This window comes from Carassius carassius, unplaced genomic scaffold, assembly GCF_963082965.1.
Source record: "Carassius carassius unplaced genomic scaffold, fCarCar2.1 SCAFFOLD_61, whole genome shotgun sequence".
NCBI classification, from domain to species: Eukaryota; Metazoa; Chordata; class Actinopteri; order Cypriniformes; family Cyprinidae; genus Carassius; species Carassius carassius.
This window is the reverse complement of record NW_026775074.1, coordinates 774,896-798,057: the sequence shown is the minus strand read 5'-3', so window position 1 is coordinate 798,057 and position 23,162 is coordinate 774,896. Positions and strand designations below refer to the sequence as shown.

Here is a 23,162-nt window from a genome sequence, read left to right as displayed (position 1 = left end):
TACTTCTTCTTTACCTCAAAGGCCAGCTCCTGCAAAAACTTGAACAAGTATTTTCAGGATGCGTGGGCGAGCATGGGGTTACCAGGCACACCCACATTTACTGATGTGAGGACTGCCATCGCCACCCATGTAAGCATTCCTGTACTTGTCCCGGCTTTATGAGTTTCTGGTGTGTTTTTTTCTAACTCTTTGCCTATGCTGTTCTCTCTCCAAAAAGGCAAAGAACACTCACTGCCCGGAAGATAGGCACAAAGTGGCACAGTTCATGTGCCACGACACCACCACAGCTGACAGGTTTTATGCCCTCAACCTTAATGCAAAGCAGGCAGCAGAACACCGTCGCCTCTTTGATACAGCTGTGGTGGGTGAGGAAGCTGATAGTCCAAGGCAGCAAGGTGCCAAGAGAAGAAAGACGACAAAACCCCACAAGATGCCAGCTGAGGAAAAGTCCTCATCCACCAGCCCAACGCTCTCCGACAGCCCTCCCGATGCTGAAGAAGGCCAGAAGTCTGGGAAATCTGCTTCAGTAAGTACAATTTCCCATGGATTGGTTTAACTGTTTGTGACAAGTAGACATGTTCACTAACACTTTGCCTTTCTTATTATTTCTATAAGGAAAGAAGCACATTAATGAAGATGGTCCTCAGACGCAGACTGATGGTGAAGAACTCCCCACTTAAATCACCACAGGAAATAGCGTCTAAAAAGCTGGTGCAGCAAGTAAAAAAGAGACTGGAGAAATTTAAAAAAAAAATTCCCGTAAATAATTTATGTAGCTATTTAAATTGTTTGTTTTGATATTTTTTATGATAATTGTTCTACTCCTTTTATTTCTACGATAAAAAAGTAAGGTTATCTTTTTATTTGTTTTGATAGCCTGTTCCATTTTTCTTTTTTCTTTTTTTTGTAAATAGTTATAGTTAAGTTTATTGTCAGTTTGCTCTGAATCTTTCTGAACATGTTTATTTATTTATTTTATTTTTCTTATATAATGCATGTTTCCTATTATACTTTTTATATATTGTGTTTTTTTGTACAGAACTTTGAGGCATTTTTGATTTTGACTTTACAATGTCTGCAAAACAAAAAGTTCAATAAATATTTGAAATTGAATTAAGGTGTCATTACTTTACAAACACACACACTCACACACACACACACACACACACACACACACAAATATATATTATATGTAATAAAAATAATTTAAACATATTTATATATTGTGTGTGTAAATAAAAAAGTATATGTAATAAATACATAATAAATATATAGTATTTCTATACATAAAATGTTTAATAAAAACATATTTTACTATATTTTGAATAACTTGAAATTAGGATGTTTTCACATAAATACACTTCTATTTCAAATGTATTCAGGCCGATCATCATAACCAGTTAAACTGATTATTAGACTAGAAGTTGAATGAGAAATAGACTGAAATAGTGAAATGTATTGTTTATTAGACTAGAAAAGGAATGAGAAATAGACTGGTAAGTGACCAAAGAAATAGTACTTTTTGTAGTTTATTAGACTAAAAGTTTTGAATAAGAAATAGACTGGCAAGGGATCAAGGAAATAGTGCCATATGTAGTTTATTAGACTATAAAATTAATGAGAAATAGACTGGCAAGTGATCCATGAAATAGTACCATATGTTTTCACATTAATACACTTCTATTTCAAACTTATTCAGGCCGATCATCATCACCAGTTAAACTGATTATTAGACTAGAAGTTGAATGAGAAATAGACTGAAATAGTGAAATGTATTGTTTATTAGACTAGAAAAGGAATGAGAAATAGACTGGTAAGTGACCAAGGAAATAGTACTTTTTGTAGTTTATTAGACTAAAAGTTTTGAATAAGAAATAGACTGGCAAGTGATCAAGGAAATAGTGCCATATGTAGTTTATTAGACTATGAAATGAATGAGAAATAGACTGGCAAGTGATCCATGAAATAGTGCCATATGTTTTCACATTAATACACTTCTATTTCAAATGTATTCAGGCCGATCATAATAACCAGTTAAACTGATTATTAGACTAGAAGTTGAATGAGAAATAGACTGAAATAGTGAAATGTATTGTTTATTAGACTAGAAAAGGAATGAGAAATTGACTGGTAAGTCACCAAGGAAATAGTACTTTTTGTAGTTTATTAGACTAAAAGTTTTGAATAAGAAATAGACTGGCAAGGGATCAAGCAAATAGTGCCATATGTAGTTTATTAGACTATAAAATTACTGAGAAATAGACTGGCAAGTGATCCATGAAATAGTGCCATATGTTTTCACATTAATACACTTCTATTTCAAATTTATTCAGGCCGATCATCATCACCAGTTAAACTGATTATTAGACTAGAAGTTGAATGAGAAATAGACTGAAATAGTGAAATGTATTGTTTATTAGACTAGAAAAGGAATGAGAAATAGTCTGGTAAGTGACCAAGGAAATAGTACTTTTTGTAGCTTATTAGACTAAAAGTTTGAATAAGAAATAAACTGGCAAGTGATCAAGGAAATAGTACCATATGTAGTTTATTAGACTATAAAAATGAATGAGAAATAGACTGGCAAGTGATCCATGAAATAGTGCCATATGTTTTCACATTAATACACTTCTATTTCAAACTTATTCAGGCCGATCATCATCACCAGTTAAACTGATTATTAGACTAGAAGTTGAATGAGAAATAGACTGAAATAGTGAAATGTATTGTTTATTAGACTAGAAAAGGAATGAGAAATAGACTGGTAAGTGACCAAGGAAATAGTACTTTTTGTAGTTTATTAGACTAAAAGTTTTGAATGAGAAATAGACTGGCAAGTGATCAAGGAAATAGTGCCATATGTAGTTTATTAGACTAGAAAATTAATGAGAAATAGACTGGCAAGTGATCCATGAAATAGTGCCATATGTAGTTCATTAGACTATGAGTGGAATGAGAAATAGACTGGTCAGTGACCAAGGAAATAGTCCCATTTGAAGTTGTTTGGACTAAAAGTGGAATGAGAAATAGACTGAAAAGTGTGCACTCTTGTTTTATAAAACGTATTTTACAATACATTATGGATAAATTGGAATTAGGAAGATTTCAAATAAAGTAACTGTTAAGTGACAAATGAAATAGCCCCATGTGTAGTTCATTAGACTAGAAGTGATTTGAGAAATAGACTGACAATAAAAAATATTGCTATTTAATATACTGCAAGACTTGCAACATTTGTGGTGCAAATTAACCAAAATCCAACATTTTTTCTATGCATATTTCTACAGTATTATGGGATAAAACTTACAAAAATGGATTCCTTTGAGTGCCCTGAGTACAGTACAACTGTTTTCTCTAGGCCTCATAAAAAAAATTTTCTTCCGACTTCCACCCCCCTCGAGCTGCCTTCTCTAGCCGGGGAGGGTGCACCCTGGCCGGCATGGATGAGTAGGTGCGAGGGGGGTGGATGGTACTATTCTCTTGCTAATATCTCCACGAAGCGGTGGACCCCGGGGCTGAAATTACCTACCGTATGCGACCACCCTCGAGTTCCTGGGTGGTCCGGTTCCTGAGTTATAACGGTTCAAATCCCACATTTTGGGGGGCCGTAACTCGGACGCCCGGGGTCATAGGAACATGGGGCTGGTGTCGTCGGATAGAGCTCCCAAAGGTCTAATTTTGACTAGAGTTTGGTGTTGTTTCCCTTCTTTCCGAGTGAGTTATGGCCGGTCAAATTTTGGGACTTTTTGCATTTGCGGGTCCATATCTCTAGCCCCCGGGGGTCTATCGACTTGGGGGAGGTGGCTTCAGAGAGGGCCCTTCGAGGGCTATCAAGTCACCAAGTTTCAAGTCGCTAGGTCTCTTCCTTCCATTTGACTATCAAAAATGTGGGGGGCCATAACTCCGCCCCCGGGGTGTTATGGATGGGGGGGGGCAGCGGTGTTCGGTAGGCCTTCTGGAGTTCTTACTCTGACCCGAGTTTGGTGCAGTTTGCCCCGTTTTGGCGGAGTTACAGCTTGGCAAAGTCTGTGACATTTTGGTTAACATTCACCACATGTGATTAACCAAAATCCAACATTTTTTCTATGCATATTTCTACAGTATAATGGGATAAAACTTACAAAAATGGATTCCTCTGAGTGCCCTGAGTACAGTACAAGTGTTTTCTCTAGGCTTCATAAAAAAATTTTTCTTCCGACTTCCACCCCCCTCGAGCTGCCTTTTCTAGCCAGGGAGGGTGCACCCTGGCCGGCATGGATGAGTAGGTATGAGGGGGGTGGATGGTACTATTTTTTTGCTAATATCTCCGCGAAGCCGAGGCTAAAATTCGGGGGATCCCTAGAAGATCGAGGGGCCTACCGTATGCGACCACCCTCGAGTTCCTGGGTATTCCGGTTCCTGAGTTATAACGGTTCAAATTCCACATTTTGTGGGGCCGTAACTCGGACCCCCGGGGTCATAGGAACATGGGGCTGGTGTAGTCGGATAGAGCTCCCAAAGGTCTAATTTTGACCTGAGATTGGTGTTTTTTCCTCTCTTTTTGGGTGAGTTATTGCCGGTCAAATTTTGGGACTTTTTGCATTTGCGGGCCCGTATCTCTGGCCCCCGGGGGTCTATCGACTTGGGGCAGGTGGCTTCAGAGAGGGCCCTTTGAGGGCTATCAAGTCACCGAGTTTCAAGTTGCTAGGTCTCTTCCTTCCATTTGACTATCAAAAATGTGTGGGGCAATAACTCCGCCCCCCGGGGTGTTATGGATAGGGGGGCATCGGTGTTCGGTAGGCCTTCTGGAGGTCTTACTCTGACCCGAGTTTGGTGCAGTTTGGCCCCGTTTTGGCGGAGTTACAGCTTGGCAAAATCTGTGACATTTTGGTTAACATTCACCACAATTTTGGATATGTCCGCAAATGTTCCGGATGTGATCCGTGGTCATTCCGTGAATATAATGTTCAAATGGACAAATAGTGGGTTCGTGGGACCCAGGGTGGGGGTCTGCTAGTGGTCCGCAGATGATCCGCAGTCATTGTGTGAACATAATGGTCAAATGGACAAATAGTGGGTTCGTGGGACCCAGGGTGGGGGTCCGCAAGTGGTCCACAGATGATCCGCAGTCATTGTGTGAATATAATGGTCAAATGGACAAATACGGGGTTCGTGGGACCCAGGGTGGGGGTCCGCAAGGGGTCTGCAGATGATCCGCAGTCATTGTGTGAATATAATGGTCAAATGGACAAATAATGGGTTCGTGGGACCCGGGTTGGGGGTCCGATGGGGGTCCGCATCGGTTCCGTGGTCATTCTGTAACTTTAAAGGTCAAATGGACAAATATAGGTTTCGTGGGCAAAAAAATCGTACACCCCCCATTCGGGTAAATGCCACTGTTTTAAACCTGAGGTGTACTGCTCCGTGCACCACCCTGTGGAGAAGTGCTGAATGGCATGTAGGGGCCTCAAATTTGGGTGGGCTTCCGCGGGGCCCCTCGGGGGTCCAGATCCTCCTGCGCCGGTCAGGGGTCTCCCGTGGGCCGGCAGACATTGACGCCGCGTCCGTCAAAAATTTTTTGGGGTCAGCGCGCAGGTCCCCTTAACCCACGTACACGAGCCCTCAAACTTATACCTGAATGGACGCTCCAAAAAAAAAAGGACTTTCTGGAGAAGTCAAGACGTGACATCCCTAGGAGCTTGCCATTCACCTCTTTAAAACAAAAGCGCACGCTGTGGTGCCTCCGCACGCCGGCACGGGCAGCCGACATGATGGAGGCACCAACAGCCTAGAAACTTAAAACAACAATAAATACAATAATAAATAACCAAATAAATAATTAAAAGACCTTACCTTAAAACATGTTGGAGCCCGAAGCAGCAGAGTTCAATGTACCTCTCGAAGTTGTGTGACTCAAGATATAAAAAGATCTCGAGTCAGGAAACCTCCAAGAGGCGATCGCAGTCTAAACCGTCTGACAAGGTACGTGATCTTAGCCAAAAGGCCGAGAAGCGATGACGCTAAGACGCAGCGGGCAGGAAGCCGGACACGGCGATGCCCATCTCGGCTTTGGTAAGTCTGGGGGACCTAAAAACGCTGGGGGATGGTAGTACCCTCCCCTGTCTGCAACGTCACCGGGACTCGTCACGCTCGGCCTGACGCTGGCACTGCAGTGACGGAAAGTACGGCATCGCTCTTAACTCCCAAACGGTTCGTCGCAGAGCTACGTGCCTTATGTAATGGGAATCCTTGGCTCGAGCCGAACCAGACGCAGGTCTCAGATTGGCTCGTCGCTCTGACAAAATTTTGGGGTATTTGGGATTTTGTCGAAAACCTTCTTTTGCAACCTAGCGCCAGGTATTTGGCCCAGTCCCACCCAAAGCAGCACAGAAAGCTTCTCTGGAGTCTGCCTGTCAATAATCATCCCAAAAAAGTGGAAATTTCCATTCACCTTGGCGAGGGGACCTCAAAACGTGCTAACGTGGCGTGTCCGAGATGGCTCGAATGGCTATAACTCCAGGAAGGAATGAGATCCCTTCACCCAAATCGGCACACCTGTGCAGGGGCTCAGTCAGAAGCAAGGTGAAAAAGGGCGCTGCGACAGGCCACTCGGTGGCGCTGTAAGCGACAACAAAATTAATACCAATTGAAAAAGGACAACCAAACAACATGGAGACAGCTACAGCTAGGCTGCAGTCAGTCCAATCGACTTTCAAAGTAAGGTCTGTGCTATATTCGAACTGAACCACCCACCAGGGTCCGATTTTTCAAGAGTGTAACTGACTTTGTTTCACAGGCGCACAACACATACCTCGCATGTGACAGAACTCCCCATTCTGAAACGCAAAAAAAAAAAAAACCTGGAAAAAACCTCTTCTGCTTTGTTTCACCAAGAATTTCAGGGGAGAGCGCGAACGCAGTCCCCCACTACCATAAATTATGCAGTCGAGATTCCCGCATTTGGGGAATTCGCAGAGGTCAGCATGGCCGGAGTGCAATGGGCAAGCCTCGCCCTGGGTGAACCGCCTTCTTGATCATGGTGTCTCCCCTGCCAGGTAAGTATGAAGGCCCAGGCGGTCAGCCAGAGGTATGATTTGCGTCTCTACCGTCCACACCAACGGTTAGCCCCCCTCCAGGAAAGGAAGGACGGGTGCCTTCCGTTACTGGCCTGGAAACTGCCAAGCTCATGGGCCGGTGCTTCCCAACGCCGGTTTTAGATGACTCTCTTTAACCAAACACACCTGATTCGATGCATCACCTCGTCTGTGAAAGACCTCAGGTGGGTGCATCGTTCATGGAAGAGTCCAAGACCCCAGGAGGGCGCATCAGGAAAAAAGTTCGCAATACACCACAGCATGGCAGATCTCATTCCTTGTTCTGCTATTCGACACAATAAACGGCAATCCCCAAAAAGGGAAAGCACACCGTTCCTGGAGACACTGCAATACCAGGCCGATGCTTGGAGTGGACGGAGCAAGCCCCGGCTCCAGCTCCGTGATCTAAAAATCCATTTAATATGTAGTCCCCGGATGGGGGACGTATCAGATATTAAACTGATAAGAACAGATTTTTTTATTTTTTTATTAAATCCATACACTCATACAAATTTACAAATTAATCACTTGCAACAAAGGCATACATATTTTCTGAACATACATGTCCCAAGCCTACAGAACTAAAAAATCATTCCGAACTCAAAAATCATTTCATAAAGTGAAGATACAACACATTACAATCAGAACCTCATAACCAGTACTAAATTTTTAACACCCAAGACTTTATCCCACCCCTACCCGAGGGAGCCCCCCCCATACAGCCCTCATCCCCTCCTCCCCATGAACGACCTTATACCCATTTACCTCTTTCACCAAACTAGCCAAAAGTGTTGAAAATAACTTTTGAGGTTCTAAACCAGGCAACTGCTTCCTCAGGCACCTTAGTCGCCAGTCCCATAAGATACGCTTCCCTTCTGAGATAGTAACCCATACTACTCTTCTCTGATTGTTCTCTATATTTCCCAACCCTACTCCATACAACACTAAGTCCCGGGTAATCAATGGTCCTCCCCACTCTCTCCACCAGCCAGTGACTGCTTTCCATAAAGCCACTGCTCCTGGACATGACCACAAGGCGTGCTCAATTGTCTCTTCTTCCCCGCAACCCACTGGGCACAAAGGAGATCTGCCCTGACCATGCCTATATAAACGCTCCCGTACTGGAAGCCTCCCTAATGCTGCCAACCAGTTCACATCCTTACACCTCCCTACCAAATAATCTGGTTGCAAGGACAACCAGTTCACTTCAATTGGAGGCCCTGCCTCTCTAGCTTCCTTAACAGAGCTCTCCTTCAACCTATCATACAGCTTCCTATGATTTAACAACAGTGACTCTTCCAAGCACCAAGGATTCCCTTTAATGATGTCTGCCGCCACTTTATAATGTTCAGGCCTATCCAGTGACCAAGGTACCCTATTACTCCACCCTGTTAAATGCCTCAAAGGCCAGCCCAACCAAAAGTGAGCCAACACATGTGCTTTATGCTCTAGAGCCTGTACCACTAGGCGAGCTGCAAAAGCAATAAACAAAGCCGTAACCTTCCAAGGGAGGCATGGCACCCCTCTGCCTCCCTCACCCAGAGGACGAAACATCTGCGCTCTTGATACTAACTCAGTCCTCCCTCTCCAAATAAAAGAAAAAATCAACTTCTCCATTCTCCTCCCCTGCCAAAAAGGTAGGGGAAAAACATAAGCCAGATAGTTAATACTGGGCAATACATCTGCCTTCACTACCTGTACTCTACCCCATAGTGACAGATCCCTAACACTCCACCGGCTTACTTTAGACTGTAAAGATTCCAACAGCCCCTCCCAATTTTGTTGTGCACTATTCACCTTGAAAAAGCGAACACCCAAAATTTTAATGCCATCCTGACACAAGGTATACCCTCCTGGAACCACAGTCCTCTTACTCCACCGTCCTACAAACATCACTGATGATTTACTGACGTTTATCTTGGCACCTGTGGCTTCTGAAAAACTATGCAAAATATCTCCTGTCACTACAAAATCTTTTTCAGTGGTCAAAAAGACTGTCATATCATCTGCGTAAGCTAACACTTTTGGCCTTAACCCTCCTCCACCTGGCATTACTACACCAGTCAAAGCTGCTTTTAATCGTAGTCGACTAATCAGAGGCTCTAAAGACAGTATATAACACAAGGGTGACAAAGGACACCCTTGCCTCACACCACCCAACTGTTTCACTGGTTCAGAATAGAACCCGTTTATCCTAATCTGACTGAAAGCCTCACTATACAAAAGCTGGACCCAGGCTATGAACCCTGGGCCAAACCCAAGCTTCTCCAACACTGACCACAAAAAAGAATGGCTAACCCTATCAAAGGCCTTTTCCTGGTCAAGGCTCAGGATTGCCAAAGGAAGCTGACGTTGCTCAGCCCAACTGATTAAGTCCCGGACCAAAACTAAATTGAGGCTGCCTGATCTTCCTGGGACCCCACAAGTTTGATCTGGATGAACCACCAAATCTAACACCCCCTTAAGCCGTATGGTTAAGACTTTTGCCAGAATCTTATAATCAGTAGTAAGTAAAGTTATTGGCCGCCAATTTGCCAAATCCTCCTTACTATTTTTCTTATGCAGGAGGGTCACCAACCCCCTCCTCATAGACAAAGGCAATTTCCCCACTTCCAGACTTTCCTGATAAACTTTAATCAGTTCAGTGCCTACTAAAGGCAAAAAGGCTTGATAAAATTCAGCCGGTAGACCATCACCACCTGGAGACGTGCCTCTCTTCAAGGACTTAATTGCTACCTCTACTTCCTTCAAGGTGACCTCCTTCTCTAACCTGCCTGCCTCCACTTTATCCAAGGTCCTGTCCAGATCCTCTAAAAACCCCTCCGCTGTTGACTCTCTTACTTCTCTATTCGCAAACAGCTCCTTATAAAAGGCAACTGAAGCCTTCAGCATTCCTTCAACTGAGTAGACCTTACCCTTCTCTGTATTTAAACATTCCATACTGCTACGCTTCTGCCTGCTCTTCACAGTAGAAAAGAAAAACTTTGTAGGCCTTTCATCTAGCACACGCTGACATACACCTGACTGCACAACAAACTTCTGTGCTTCTCCTCTATAATGTTCATTCAAAGAATCCTGCAAGAGTTTGGCTTTCTTCCACCCTTGACCAGTGCTCAATAGACCTTGAGAGCATAAAACTTGCAATTCTTTAGTCCATTGACGCACTTGATTCCTCTTAGCCTGCCCCAAAGCTAAACCCCATGCCCTGCAAAAAAAACCTAATCCTCTCCTTCACCCCTTCCCACCAGTCAGAATGTGACTGGTAGAATCCTTTTAAATTACACCACCCAGCAAATAATACCCGGAAAACCTTACAAAAGGTTTGGTCCTGGAGGTATGTTACATTCATCCTCCACTTCAGATCCCCCACGGCTCCATCCACTTGTTCCTTCATACCAGTACACTCCTGACTTGATGCACTCATACTTCTCTGATCACTCGCACCTGTCGCTTGTTGAAGATGCCTCTCCCTTTCTGCTGGTAGACTGCTAAGAATGGCATCCAGGTCCGCCTGCAGATCATCACCTTCCTTCAATATGCTCGCATATGATTTTTTCTTGATGGACAGGTACGTAAAGATGATTGGCCTTGCCGCAAAGGCTACAAAGGTTTGGTGCGGGGCAGGCCGAAGCAACGTGGTCTGCCTTCCCACAAAACCGACAGCGCTGTCCTTCACAGTCTGTTTTAACGTGTCCTTCTCCACCACATCTCCTGCAATACACGGGCTGCCCAGGGTAGTAGAGAAAGCCCCTGTTAGGCCCAATGGAAATGGACCCTGGTAGGTGAACCAGGCTTCCAGGGACCGCTGAATCCACCCGGAGCTTCACAAAAAAACGCCTCTTTCCAGTCCAAATCCCAAACCGATCCCTCACACGCTCACCTCCTTTCACAACCTCACAGTGCCTCTCAAGGAAAGTCATTACCTCCACATCCTCAACAAAAGGATTATACAGATGGACTGTGAGAGGTAAGTAATCCTGTGCAAACAAAGGGTGCAAACTCAATCCTTCCAACAACTTGTGCTTTTTCTTCCCCCAAGACTCAAAAAAACTCACACAGTCCGTTAGATTGAAGAAGGTCAGATCCATAAATCCTAGTGCTGTGAAATCCTGAAGACAGAACACTGAAGAAGCTGCTACATTGAAGACTCCTTTCAAGACGTCCACGACCACAAATTCCCTCCTGAAGTTTTCCTTTACAAACCGGACAGCATTCTGAAGCACTTGAATCCGTACAGTATTCTTCAACCACACCATCATGGTCGGCAAAGTACCATCTCCGCTCGACATAGCAATCGTCGCTGCACTTGATCTTAGCCAAAAGGCCGAGGAGCGATGCCGCTAAGACGCAGCGGGGAGAAAGCCGGACACGGCGATGCCCATCTCGGCTTTGGTAAGTCTGGGGGACCTAAAAACGCTGGGGGATGGTAGTACCCTCCCCTGTGTGCAACGTCACCGGGCCTCGTCACTCTCGGCCTGACGCTGGCACTGCAGCGACGGAAAGTACGGCATCGCTCGTAACTCCCAAACGGTTCGTCACAGAGCCACGTGCCTTATGTCATGGGAATCCTTGGCTCGAGCCGAACCAGACGCAGGTCTCAGATTGGCTCGTCGCTCTGACAGAATTTTCGTGTATTTGGGATTTTGTCAATAACCTTCTTTTGCAACCTAGCGCCAGGTATTTGGCCCAGTCCCACCCAAAGCAGCACAGAAAGCTTCTCTGGAGTCTGTCTGTCAATAATCATCCCAAAAAAGTGGAAATTTCCATTCACCTTGGCGAGGGGACCTCAAAACGTGCTAAGGTGGCTTGTCCGAGATGGCTCGAATGGCTATAACTCCAGGAAGGAATGAGATCCCTTCACCCAAATCGGCACACCTGTGCAGGGGCTCAGTCAGAGGCCAGGTGAAAAAGGGCGCTGCGACAGGCCACTCGGTGGCGCTGTAAGCGACAACAAAATTAATTCCAATTGAAAAAGGACAATCAAACAACATGGAGACAGCTACAGCTAGGCTGCAGTCAGTCCAATCGACTTTCAAAGTAAGGTCTGTGCTATATTCGAACTGAACCACCCACCAAGGTCCGATTTTTCAAGAGCGTGACTGACTTTGTTTCACAGGCGCACAACACATACCTCGCATGTGATAGAACTCCCCATTCTGAAATGCAAAAAAAAAAAAAACCTGGAAAAAACCTCTTCTGCTTTGTTTCACCAACAATTTCAGGGGAGAGCGCGAACGCAGTCCCCCACTACCATAAATTATGCAGTCGAGATTCCCGCATTTGGGGAATTCGCAGGGGTCAGCATGGCCGGAGTGCAATGGCCAAGCCTCGCCCTGGGTGAACCGCCTTCTTGATCATGGTGTATCCCTTGCCAGGTAAGTATGAAGGCCCAGGCGATCAGCCAGAGGTATGATTTGCGTCTCTACCGTCCACACCAATGGTTAGCCCCCCTCCAGGAAAGGAAGGACGGGTGCCTTCCGTTACTGGCCTGGAAACTGCCAAGCTCATGGGCCGGTGCTTCCCAACGCCGGTTTTAGATGACTCTCTTTAACCAAACACACCTGATTCGATGCATCACCTCGTCTGTGAAAGACCTCAGGTGGGTGCATCGTTCGTGGAAGAGTCCAAGACCCCAGGAGGGCGCATCAGGAAAAAAGTTCGCAATACACCACAGCATGGCAGATCTCATTCCTTGTTCTGCTATTCGACACAATAAACGGCAATCCCAAAAAAGGGAAAGCACACCGTTCCTGGAGACACTGCAATACCAGGCCGATGCTTGGAGTGGACGGAGCAAGCCCCGGCTCCAGCTCCATGATCTAAAAATCCATTTAATATGTAGTCCCCGGATGGGGGACGTATCAGATATTAAACTGATAAGAACAGATTTTTTTTCTTTCGAAAAAGTTTTATTGTCAACAGTTACATTTTTTCCATTTGCATTTTTACTTTCACACACATTTTTCTTTTCAAGCACACATTAAAACAAGCCATATAATATATAATAAATACACATGGTAAAATGAAAGAAACAATCATTGTTAAAAAACATTTGATTAAAACCACAGTGTTTTGCTTGTTTTTAAAAGTCCATATTTGAGGTGTGTTTAAAAGGTGCGATCGGTTTCAAAAGTAAAATACAAATTTAAAAAAGCAAACAAGCCTCATATGCATGTTAATAAAACCAATTTCATTTATAAAACACCATAAAAACCAATTTATTGGATAAAAACCAATAAAAAAAACCATCTGTTGTGCCAGAACAGGGACATGAGATGCTACTTTACGGGCTCAGCGGAGATCCCCTCTCCTCCGGCCCGCTGGCCCGCTGTTCCCGTAGCCAGAATGGTTAGGGTGCATCTACGGGCAGCCAGGGTCAGTGCCTGCCGGGACCCTCTCTGTGCGACCCCGGCCCCCCCGTCCGAATATCGTCGTCCGGTACCCCTGCAGCCTTGATGTTACCTTTAGCTCGCATGCATGGAGGGTTACCGTAACGCGCTTCCCCACCAGCAGGTTTCTGGTGGCCCAGATGGCATCCTTGATGACGTTGAGGGTGAGCCAGAGCGAGGTAAATTTCTGTGCCGTCAAGTCCTTCAAACTTGTTTGGCCTCACTTAGTGTGAGGCCCGGAACTGGACTGACCGGTTTATGGTCCTGCACAACAGAAATGAGAGACTAGTGTTTAGTTAAATGGTGACATCTTCACTCTCTAAAAGGTATTTCTTTAAAAACTTTTTTTATAAAACTGTAGTCTTTAGGCAAGTTAAAAGACACTGGGGTTTTCAAATCTACTGGTAAAATTTTCAAAGTTCTTAGGTAAGACCCCATCCAAAATCGCGCCATTGCAGCCGTCTTGTTTTCTTTGGATGGGGTCATGGCATAACTGATGTGCAAGGCGGTGAAGCGGCTGCCTAAAAACAGGTGGGGGTCTGGGAGGCCTTTTCCAACGTTCTCTGGCCTTTTCTTGACTGTCTCCCTCTTCAGGCACTCCCACTTGGACCCCCACAGGAAGTAAAACACCGCCCTCTCCAGTTTCACCAGGAACCACCGAGGGGGGCTAAAAACAGAACAGACAAGTAAAATCAGAGGTAAAATCACATATTTAAAAATAAAAATTTTACCTTCAATCGTCAACTGTCTTAGTCCCCAAAACCCTAGTCTTTTCCTAACTTTCCCTAGCAAGTCAGTCCAGTTTTCCCGTCCTCCACCCTCTTTATCAAATTTAACACCTAAAATTTTAAAGTCCTCCTGTGTCCACGTCCCCCCACGGCCCGAAGAGCTGGGCCTCAGACTTGTTTCTATTGAGTTTGGCGCCCGAGGCCCGACCGTACCAGTCAGTCAAGTCCAGTGCTCTTCGTATAGATAAAATGTCCGTGGTTAAAAGAGTAACATCGTCCATGTATAAGGCACAAGTCGCTGTCAGTCCACCCGTCCCAGGAACGTCCAGTCCTTTGACCCATTTATCCTTTCTCAAGATCTGTGCCAGTGGCTCGATACAAGCCACATACAGGAGAGGAGATAAAGGACATCCCTGATGGACACCACTGTGTATGTTCACAGTTTTGGAAAGATGCCCGTTTACAAGGAATTTGCTGACTAGTCCCTTGTACAGCAGTCCCACCCAGGCTACAAACCTCTTTGTTGGAAAACCCATTTTTTGCAGTACCTGAAAAAGGTACTGGTGCGAGACTCGGTCAAATGCTTTTTCAAAGTCTAAATTTAGGACTACTAGCTGAATATTTCTGTCTCTCGCATAACAGATGGCGTCTCTGATCAGTACTAGGCTGTCTGTTATCTTTCTTCCGGGCACAGAACAAGCTTGATCCGGGTGAATCACGTCCTCTAAAGCCGTTGACATGCGTGTTGCTAAAATTTTGCTAAAAAGTTTATAATCAAAATTTAAAAGTGTTATGGGTCTCCAGTTTTTTAAGTCAGTCCGGTCACCTTTTTTGTGAAGTAAAGAAACTATCCCTATTCTAAAACTGTCTGGAAGTATGTCGAGGGTATCAAACTCTTTAAAAACTGTCAAAAGCTCTTGTCCTAAAATGTCCCAAAATGTTAGATAAAACTCTAGGGGAAGTCCATCCACTCCTGGGGACTTCCCCTTCTTAAAACCTCCAAGTGCTTTTTGGATTTCTAAGATGTTAAAATCTTGGGTTAAAATCTCATTTTGACAGTCAACCCTTTCCTCAATAAAATTTAAAACTTCTTTTGCAGTGTCAAAGTGTACCTTTTTAAAACTATATAATGCCCCATAAAATTTTTCCACATCCTCTAAAATCTCTTTTATTGTGTTAACCTCCCTATCCCCTGTTTTAACCCTGGTTAACCCCCCACCCCTTGTTATTATTTTCTTAAAAAAATATCTGGTACACTTTTCGCCTTTTTCTATTTCTCTCTCTTTACTTCTTAAAAGGACCCCTTTACTTTTTATATTGGCTAAAACTGACATTTCTTTTTTTACTTCCTGAATTTCGTCGATAAAATCAAAACCATTATTTAAAAGATTAAAATACCTTTGTAGTCTTTTCTGCAACCCCAACATGCGTTTCTTTTCCCTACTCTTCTTTTCTTTCCCTATCTTTCTAAAAAACTGTCTTGTCCGGTCCTTTACAATCTCCCACCACTGTGCACGTGTATCGTAAAAGTCTTGGAGGGTCTGCCATTGGCTGAACTGTTCCCTATATTCTAAAACTATATCCTTGTCTTCCAACAGGGAACAGTTCAGCTTCCACAGCCCTCCCCCTACCGTCACACCCATGGGCAGTGAAAGGGTGCAAGACAGCATTATGTGATCAGAGAAAAAGAGGGGGGTTAATGTAGCATCGGTCGGCGGGCAGTCCCTTGTAAAAACGTAGTCGATTCGAGAGGCTTTGGTACTATCACCACTGAACCAGGTGAAGCCCTCCTCTCTTTGATGCAAAATTTTAAAACAGTCGACTAAATTAAAATCTCTGACTAAACCCTGCAATAACACCGACGTTTTGTCCACTCTAAAATCCTCCACTACCCTTTTCCTGTCTGTTTTGGATAAAACACAATTAAAATCCCCTGCTACCATTAGGGGGGCCCTACCTAGCATGTGGGGTTGCAAGTCTTCTAAAAGCTCATATCTTTCATTCTTTTCCGTAAAACCATATACATTAAGAACATTAAAATCCCTGTCTAAAAAGGTCAGATTTACTAAAAGTGCCCGGCCTTGCCTCACCACAGTGCTGCCCTTCACCAAGATGTTAGGATTATTAATTAAAACCGCAACTCCGTCATTTTTGTTAAAATTTGATCCGCTCCATATGGAGGCTCCTGCGGACCATAGCTCCTCCATTTTCTTGTACCTAGTTAAAAAGGGCAGAGAACACTCTTGTAATAAAAACAAATCTGACTTAAAAGATTTTAAAAGGGACAAAATACTCTGTGCTCTAATGGTGGACCTCACACTTCTTACATTGATAGTAGAGATGGTGAGGGCCATGAGCAGTAGGGTTAAAAAGGTATAAGACATTTAAAACAGAAGACAGTAAAAAGACTACAAAGATACGATTAAAATCATGTTATATCTTGTTGCATTTGCCTTTCCTTTTCCTCAGACGAGCTGGGATCAGGAGGGCAAATGCCTGTCGCTTCAGAGGCCACAGAGGAAACCTCTTGTGGCTCTTTTGGCGACGATGCTGTTAGCTTAATGTGCAAAAAGGATACCTCATTAGGGGACTCTAGGGGCCACATGCGCTCCAGATCTACCGAATCGATACTATCAAGCTTATATGCTGCCCTAGATTTTTTCTCCTCCGTTACAATCAGAGGAGACCCCGCAGGTCTTTTTTGCACCTGAGCGTTAGGGAGTGAACACTCTGTCTCACTCCCGGTAGATTCCTGCACCCCATCCGAAACTGTAACTAGTGAGGAATTGTTTTTTTCCTCACTTTCCTCTCCTTCCATGACCATTTCCTGTTCCGTTGCCTCCGCCCCTGTGGCCGTCCCACTTCCTCCTTCCTGCCCAATCCCTGAGGCCGGCTGGGAATTTGAAATTCCCGCCAAAACCTCAGGGACCGCCTCCTCTTTCCTTTGTTCATTCGTTTGTTGCCCATGTGGGGTGGCCATTTTGATCTTGTTGGCAAAACTTTTAGGGCAGTCTCTGTAGAGGTGGTTTGTTTCTCCACAAAGATTGCACCGTCTGAAATTGGTACAATAATCAAACTGTGACCAATTTCTCTACACTTCCCACATACTAATTCTTGGCATGCTTCAGCGAGATGACCAAACCTGCAACCCTTCCTGCAGAGTTTGGTATGTAGCCTCTGTTCTCTCCGAGCACAATCATGGAAGGCAGATGTTTCAGGCCCTGGTAGCCCCCAGCGTCTTCCCATTGTTTAATGGGAATTCGCCAGGAGCATGTCCAAATCCCATCTTCATCTAACACTTTGACAGGCTGGCCTCGAACAGTGCAAAATCTACCCAACCAAACATAAATATCATCTCCAGTCACTGTTTCATTGAACATCCTTACAATCACAGTTTTAAGTGTGTTATCAGAAAGTTTCTCGACAGTGAACATGGAGAACTGGGCTTTAACTGAATCAAACCTTTGCCAAAAGTCATTAAGCAGGGAAGCGGTTTTAAAACTGACATCAAATCCTTTGTTCAAGGGCAGAGTCATCAAACAATTCAGGTCGTCAGATCTAAAAGCTAAGGTCTTTTGGATCAGCTTGCTGGAAAAGTCCATACGGGACATTCCAAGGAGCTTCCCCTCAACCTGCCTGAATAAAAAACGCACGCTGTGGTGCCTCCGCACGCCGGCAGGGGCAGCCGACATGGTGGAGGCACCAACAGCCTAAAAACTTAAAACAACAATAAATACAATAATAAATAACCAAATAAATAATTAAAAGACCTTACCTTAAAACTTGTTTTAGCCCGAAGCAGCAGAGTTCAATGTACCTCTCGAAGTTGTGTGACTCAAGATATAAAAAGATCTCTAGTCAGGAAACCTCCTAGAGGCGATCGCAGTCTCAACTGTCCGACAAGATATGTGATCTTAGCCAAAAGGCTGAGAAGCGATGCCGCTAAGACGCAGCGGGGAGGAAGCCGGACACGGCGATGCCCATCTCGGCTTTGGTAAGTCTGGGGGACCTAAAAACGCTGGGGGATGGTAGTACCCCTGTCTGCAACGTCACCGGGCCTCGTCACGCTCGGCCTGACGCTGGCACTGCAGCGACGGAAAGTACGGCATCGCTCGTAATTCCCAAACGGTTCGTCGCAGAGCCACGTGCCTTATGTCATGGGAATCCTTGGCTCGAGCCGAACCAGACGCAGGTCTCAGATTGGCTCGTCGCTCTGACGGATATTTCGGGTATTTGGGATTTTGTCGAAAACCTTCTTTTGCAACCTAGCGCCAGGTATTTGGCCCAGTCCCACCCAAAGCAGCACAGAAAGCTTCTTTGGAGTCTGCCTGTCAATAATCATCCCAAAAAGGTGGACATTTCCATTCACCTTGGCGAGGGGACCTCAAAACGTGCTAAGGTGATGTGTCCGAGATGGCTCGAATGGCTATAACTCCAGGAAGGAATGAGATCCCTTCACCCAAATCGGCACACCTGTGCAGGGGCTCAGTCAGAGGCCAGGTGAAAAAGGGCGCTGCGACAGGCCACTCGGTGGCGCTGTAAGTGACAACAAAATTAATACCAATTGAAAAAGGACAACCAAACAACATGGAGACAGCTACAGCTAGGCTGCAGTCAGTCCAATCGACTTTCAAAGTAAGGTCTGTGCTATATTCGAACTGAACCACCCACCAGGGTCCGATTTTTCAAGAGCGTAACTGACTTTGTTTCACAGGCGCACAACACATACCTCGCATGTGACAGAACTCCCCATTCTGAAACGCGAAAAAAAAAAAAAACCCTGGAAAAAAACCTCTTCTGCTTTGTTTCAACAACAATTTCAGGGGAGAGCGCGAACACAGTCCCCCACTACCATAAATTATGCAGCTCTAGATTCCCGCATTTGGGGAATTCGCAGGGGTCAGCATGGCCGGAGTGCAATGGGCAAGCCTCGCCCTAGGTGAACCGCCTTCTTGATTATGGTGTCTCCCCTGCCAGGTAAGTATGAAGTCCCAGGCGGTCAGCCAGAGGTATGATTTGCGTCTCTACCGTCCACACCAACGGTTAGCCCCCCTCCAGGAAAGGAAGGACGGGTGCCTTCCGTTTCTGGCCTGGAAACTGCCAAGCTCATGGGCCGGTGCTTCCCAACGCCGGTTTTAGATGACTCTCTTTAACCAAACACACCTGATTCGGTGCATCACCTCGTCTGTGAAAGACCTCAGGTGGGTGCATCGTTCATGGAAGAGTCCAAGACCCCAGGAGGGCGCATCAGGAAAAAAGTTCGCAATTCACCACAGCATGGCAGATCTCATTCCTTGTTGCAAATACAGTTGCTATTTAATGAAAAGTGAGATACGCACCACATGTGGTGCACATGTGTGCCAAAATTCAACGCTCATTTTTATGCAAATTCTACAGTATTATCGGATAAAACTTACAAAAATGGGTTCCTCTGAGTGCCCTGAGTACAGTACAAGTGTTTTCTCTAGGTCTCATAAAAAATTTCTTCCGACTTCCACCCCCCTCGAGCTGCCTTTTCTAGCCAGGGAGCGTGCACCCTGGCCGGCATGGATGAGTAGGTACGAGGGGGGTGGATGGTACTATTTTTTTGCTAATATCTCCGCGAAGCGGTGGAACCCGGGGCTGAAATTCGGGGGATCCCTAGAGGCTTGAGGGGCCTACCGTATGCGACCACCCTCGAGTTCCTGTGTGGTCCAGTTCCTGAGTTATAATGGTTCAAATTCCACATTTTGGGGGGCCGTAACTCGGACCCCCGGGGTCATAGGGACATGGGGCTAGTGTCGTCGGATAGAGCTCCCAAAGGTCTAATTTTGACCAGAGTTTGGTGTTGTTTCTCCTCTTTTCGAGTGAGTTATGGCCGGTCAAATTTTGGGACTTTTTGCATTTGCGGGTCCATATCTCTGGCTCCCGGGGGTCTTTCGACTTGGGGGAGGTGGCTTCAGACAGGGCCCTTTGAGGGCTATCAAGTCACCGAGTTTCAAGTTGCTAGGTCTCTTCCTTCCATTTGACTATCAAAAATGTGGGGGGCCATAAATTCGCCCCCCGGGGTGTTATGGATGGGGGGACAGCGGTGTTCGGTAGGCCTTCTGGAGGTCTTACTCCGTCCGGAGTTTGGTGCAGTTTGGCCCCGTTTTGGCCGTTTTGACCGCCGGGGTCATGGGGACATGGGGCTAGTGTCGTCGGATAGACAGCCCCCTGGTCTGACTTTTTTCTATGCATATTTCTACAGTAAAATGGGATAAAACTTACAAAAATGGATTCCCTGAGTGCTCTGAGTACAGTACAAGTGTTTTCTCTAGGCCTCATAAAAAAATTTTCTTCCGACTTCCACCCCCCTCAAGCTGCCTTCTCTAGCCGGGGAGGGTGCACCCTGGCCGGCATGGATGAGTAGGTGCGAGGGGGGTGGATGTCATTAGTCATTAGACTAGAAAATGAATGGGAAATAGACTGGTAAGGGACCAAGGTAATTTACAGTTTATTAGACTAAAAGTGGAATGAGAAATAGACTGGTAAGTCACCAAGAAAATAGTTCCATTTGTAGTTTCTTAGACTAGAGGTGGTATGAAAAATAGACTGGTAACTGAATCAAGGAAATAGTCATATTTGTAGTTTATCAGACTAGAAAATGAATGAGAAATAGACTGGTAGGTGACCAAGGAAATAGTACTATTTGTAGTTTATTAGACTAGAAGTTGAATGAGAAATAGACTGGTAAGTGATCCAAGGGAATAGTCCCATTTGTAGTTTATTAGACTAGAAAAAGAATGAAAAATAGACTGGTGAGTGAATCAAAGGAATAGTCAAATTTGTAGTTTATTAAACTAGAAGTGTAATGAGAAATAGACTGCAAATTGTGCTCTCTAATGTATTAGACTCAAAGTTGTATTAACAGACTACAAATGGGACCTAAAAAGTTATATAAGTAACCAATGCTTGGGCAGTGTCCCTTGCATTCATCCTTTTGCTATTCATCCTTTAGTGTTTTAACAAAAGTAGATATGGCTTTGGACGACTGTCCCTTGTGCTTTCGTGGCTATAATCAGCTAAGCCAACACCTTCGTGTCTTTCACAAGGTGCGGAATGTGAAGGAGCGCAAGCTTCTCCTATCCATTGCTTCTGGGAGAGCTTCTCACGGCGGTACCGGCAGCTGAGGAAGCGGTCAAATCCCACCCCCTCTAGGCAGGTTGCACGGGCAACACATAGTCTGCTATCGGCCCTCAACAGCCCTGGGGAGGAGGAGTGCTCAGAGTCGCAGGTTGACAGACTAGATGAAGAGCCAGCCACCAGGCCTGAGGCAGAGCCAGCCACAGGACCCGAGGAGGAGGTCGCCGGGCCTTCAAAGAAGGCCCACTCCTCCGATGCACCATACCCCTTTCCGGACCACGTGCCAGCCCTAAGTGAGTATGACACTTGTCACTTTGATAACACCATACAATAACTTTCATTAATAAATCTCCTATTTGTAGATTATTAGACTAGAAGTTACCTGAGAAATAGACTGGTAAGTGAACCAAGGAAATAATCTCATTTGTTGTTCATTAGACTAGAAGTTGAATTAGAAATAGACTGGTAAGTGAACCAAGGAAATAGCCCCATTTATAGTTTGTTAGACTACAAGAGAAATGAGAAATAGACTGATAAGTGACCAAGGAAATAGTACCATTTGTAGTTTATTAGACTAGAAAATTATAGTAATATAATTATACATATACACACACATATTATGTATGTATATATATATATATATATATATATATATATATATATATATATATATAATTTATTATATATTTAATTTAATTTAATTTAATATAATAATAATAATAATAATAATGTTTGTTAGTGTTTACCTCTATGTTATCGACCTGACTCACCTGGTCCTTCTCTTGTGCTTTCTTTTTGCAGATCAGCTCATTGAGGAGTCCAGGGCCCACTGGGAGGGCATCAACCCCACTCCGAAATTAATAAATAATGTGTCCTCAAAGATTTTTAGAATAAAAATTTTTATTTCATATATGTCAGCTGGCCAGACCAATCTGGCCAGCTTGATGTTTTTGGACAACAGGGCAAAGGTCCGGTCCTGGCTGTCTTTTTTAAGGAAATGCAACATTGCAGAGCCAACTGTGCACCATTACCTAAAAAATGTGGCACAGTTCCTCAAATATCTTAATGAGACCCAGCCGCCCACATGCCGGCTCTCCCGTGTGGCTTTCATTGGGATTAGGAGGGAAATCCAGAACTTGACCCGCCCAGTAAAGCGCAGCGTGGCAGTCCACGAGCTGGCTGTAAAACAAGCCAAGGAGGCCCGCCTGATCCCTAAAGCCACACTGCGAGCTTGGGCGAGCATCCGTCCGGAGTTTGGTGCAGTTTGGCCCCGTTTTGGCCGTTTTGACCGCCGGGGTCATGGGGACATGGGGCTAGTGTCGTCGGATAGACAGCCCCCTGGTCTGACTTTTTTCTATGCATATTTCTACAGTAAAATGGGATAAAACTTACAAAAATGGATTCCCTGAGTGCTCTGAGTACAGTACAAGTGTTTTCTCTAGGCCTCATAAAAAAATTTTCTTCCGACTTCCACCCCCCTCAAGCTGCCTTCTCTAGCCGGGGAGGGTGCACCCTGGCCGGCATGGATGAGTAGGTGCGAGGGGGGTGGATGTCATTAGTCATTAGACTAGAAAATGAATGGGAAATAGACTGGTAAGGGACCAAGGTAATTTACAGTTTATTAGACTAAAAGTGGAATGAGAAATAGACTGGTAAGTCACCAAGAAAATAGTTCCATTTGTAGTTTCTTAGACTAGAGGTGGTATGAAAAATAGACTGGTAACTGAATCAAGGAAATAGTCATATTTGTAGTTTATCAGACTAGAAAATGAATGAGAAATAGACTGGTAGGTGACCAAGGAAATAGTACTATTTGTAGTTTATTAGACTAGAAGTTGAATGAGAAATAGACTGGTAAGTGATCCAAG

General features: G+C 44.7%; 3 non-coding genes and 2 pseudogenes across 3 annotated transcripts; all 5 read right to left on the bottom strand.

Moving 5' to 3' along the window:
- Positions 1-6,878: 6,878 nt before the first annotated feature.
- Positions 6,879-7,042, bottom strand: LOC132134779 (U1 spliceosomal RNA). Its single transcript, XR_009429770.1, has one exon. It is a non-coding gene; the product is annotated as a U1 spliceosomal RNA (small nuclear RNA).
- Positions 7,043-7,393: 351 nt separating this feature from the next.
- LOC132134709 (U2 spliceosomal RNA) lies at positions 7,394-7,572 on the bottom strand (annotated as a pseudogene).
- Positions 7,573-12,292: 4,720 nt separating this feature from the next.
- On the bottom strand, positions 12,293-12,456 carry LOC132134624 (U1 spliceosomal RNA). Its single transcript, XR_009429679.1, has one exon. It is a non-coding gene; the product is annotated as a U1 spliceosomal RNA (small nuclear RNA).
- A 351-nt stretch (positions 12,457-12,807) lies between these two features.
- On the bottom strand, positions 12,808-12,984 carry LOC132134687 (U2 spliceosomal RNA; annotated as a pseudogene).
- A 6,026-nt stretch (positions 12,985-19,010) lies between these two features.
- Positions 19,011-19,175, bottom strand: LOC132134662 (U1 spliceosomal RNA). The gene has a single exon (XR_009429716.1). It is a non-coding gene; the product is annotated as a U1 spliceosomal RNA (small nuclear RNA).
- Between the last annotated feature and the right edge of the window lie 3,987 nt (positions 19,176-23,162).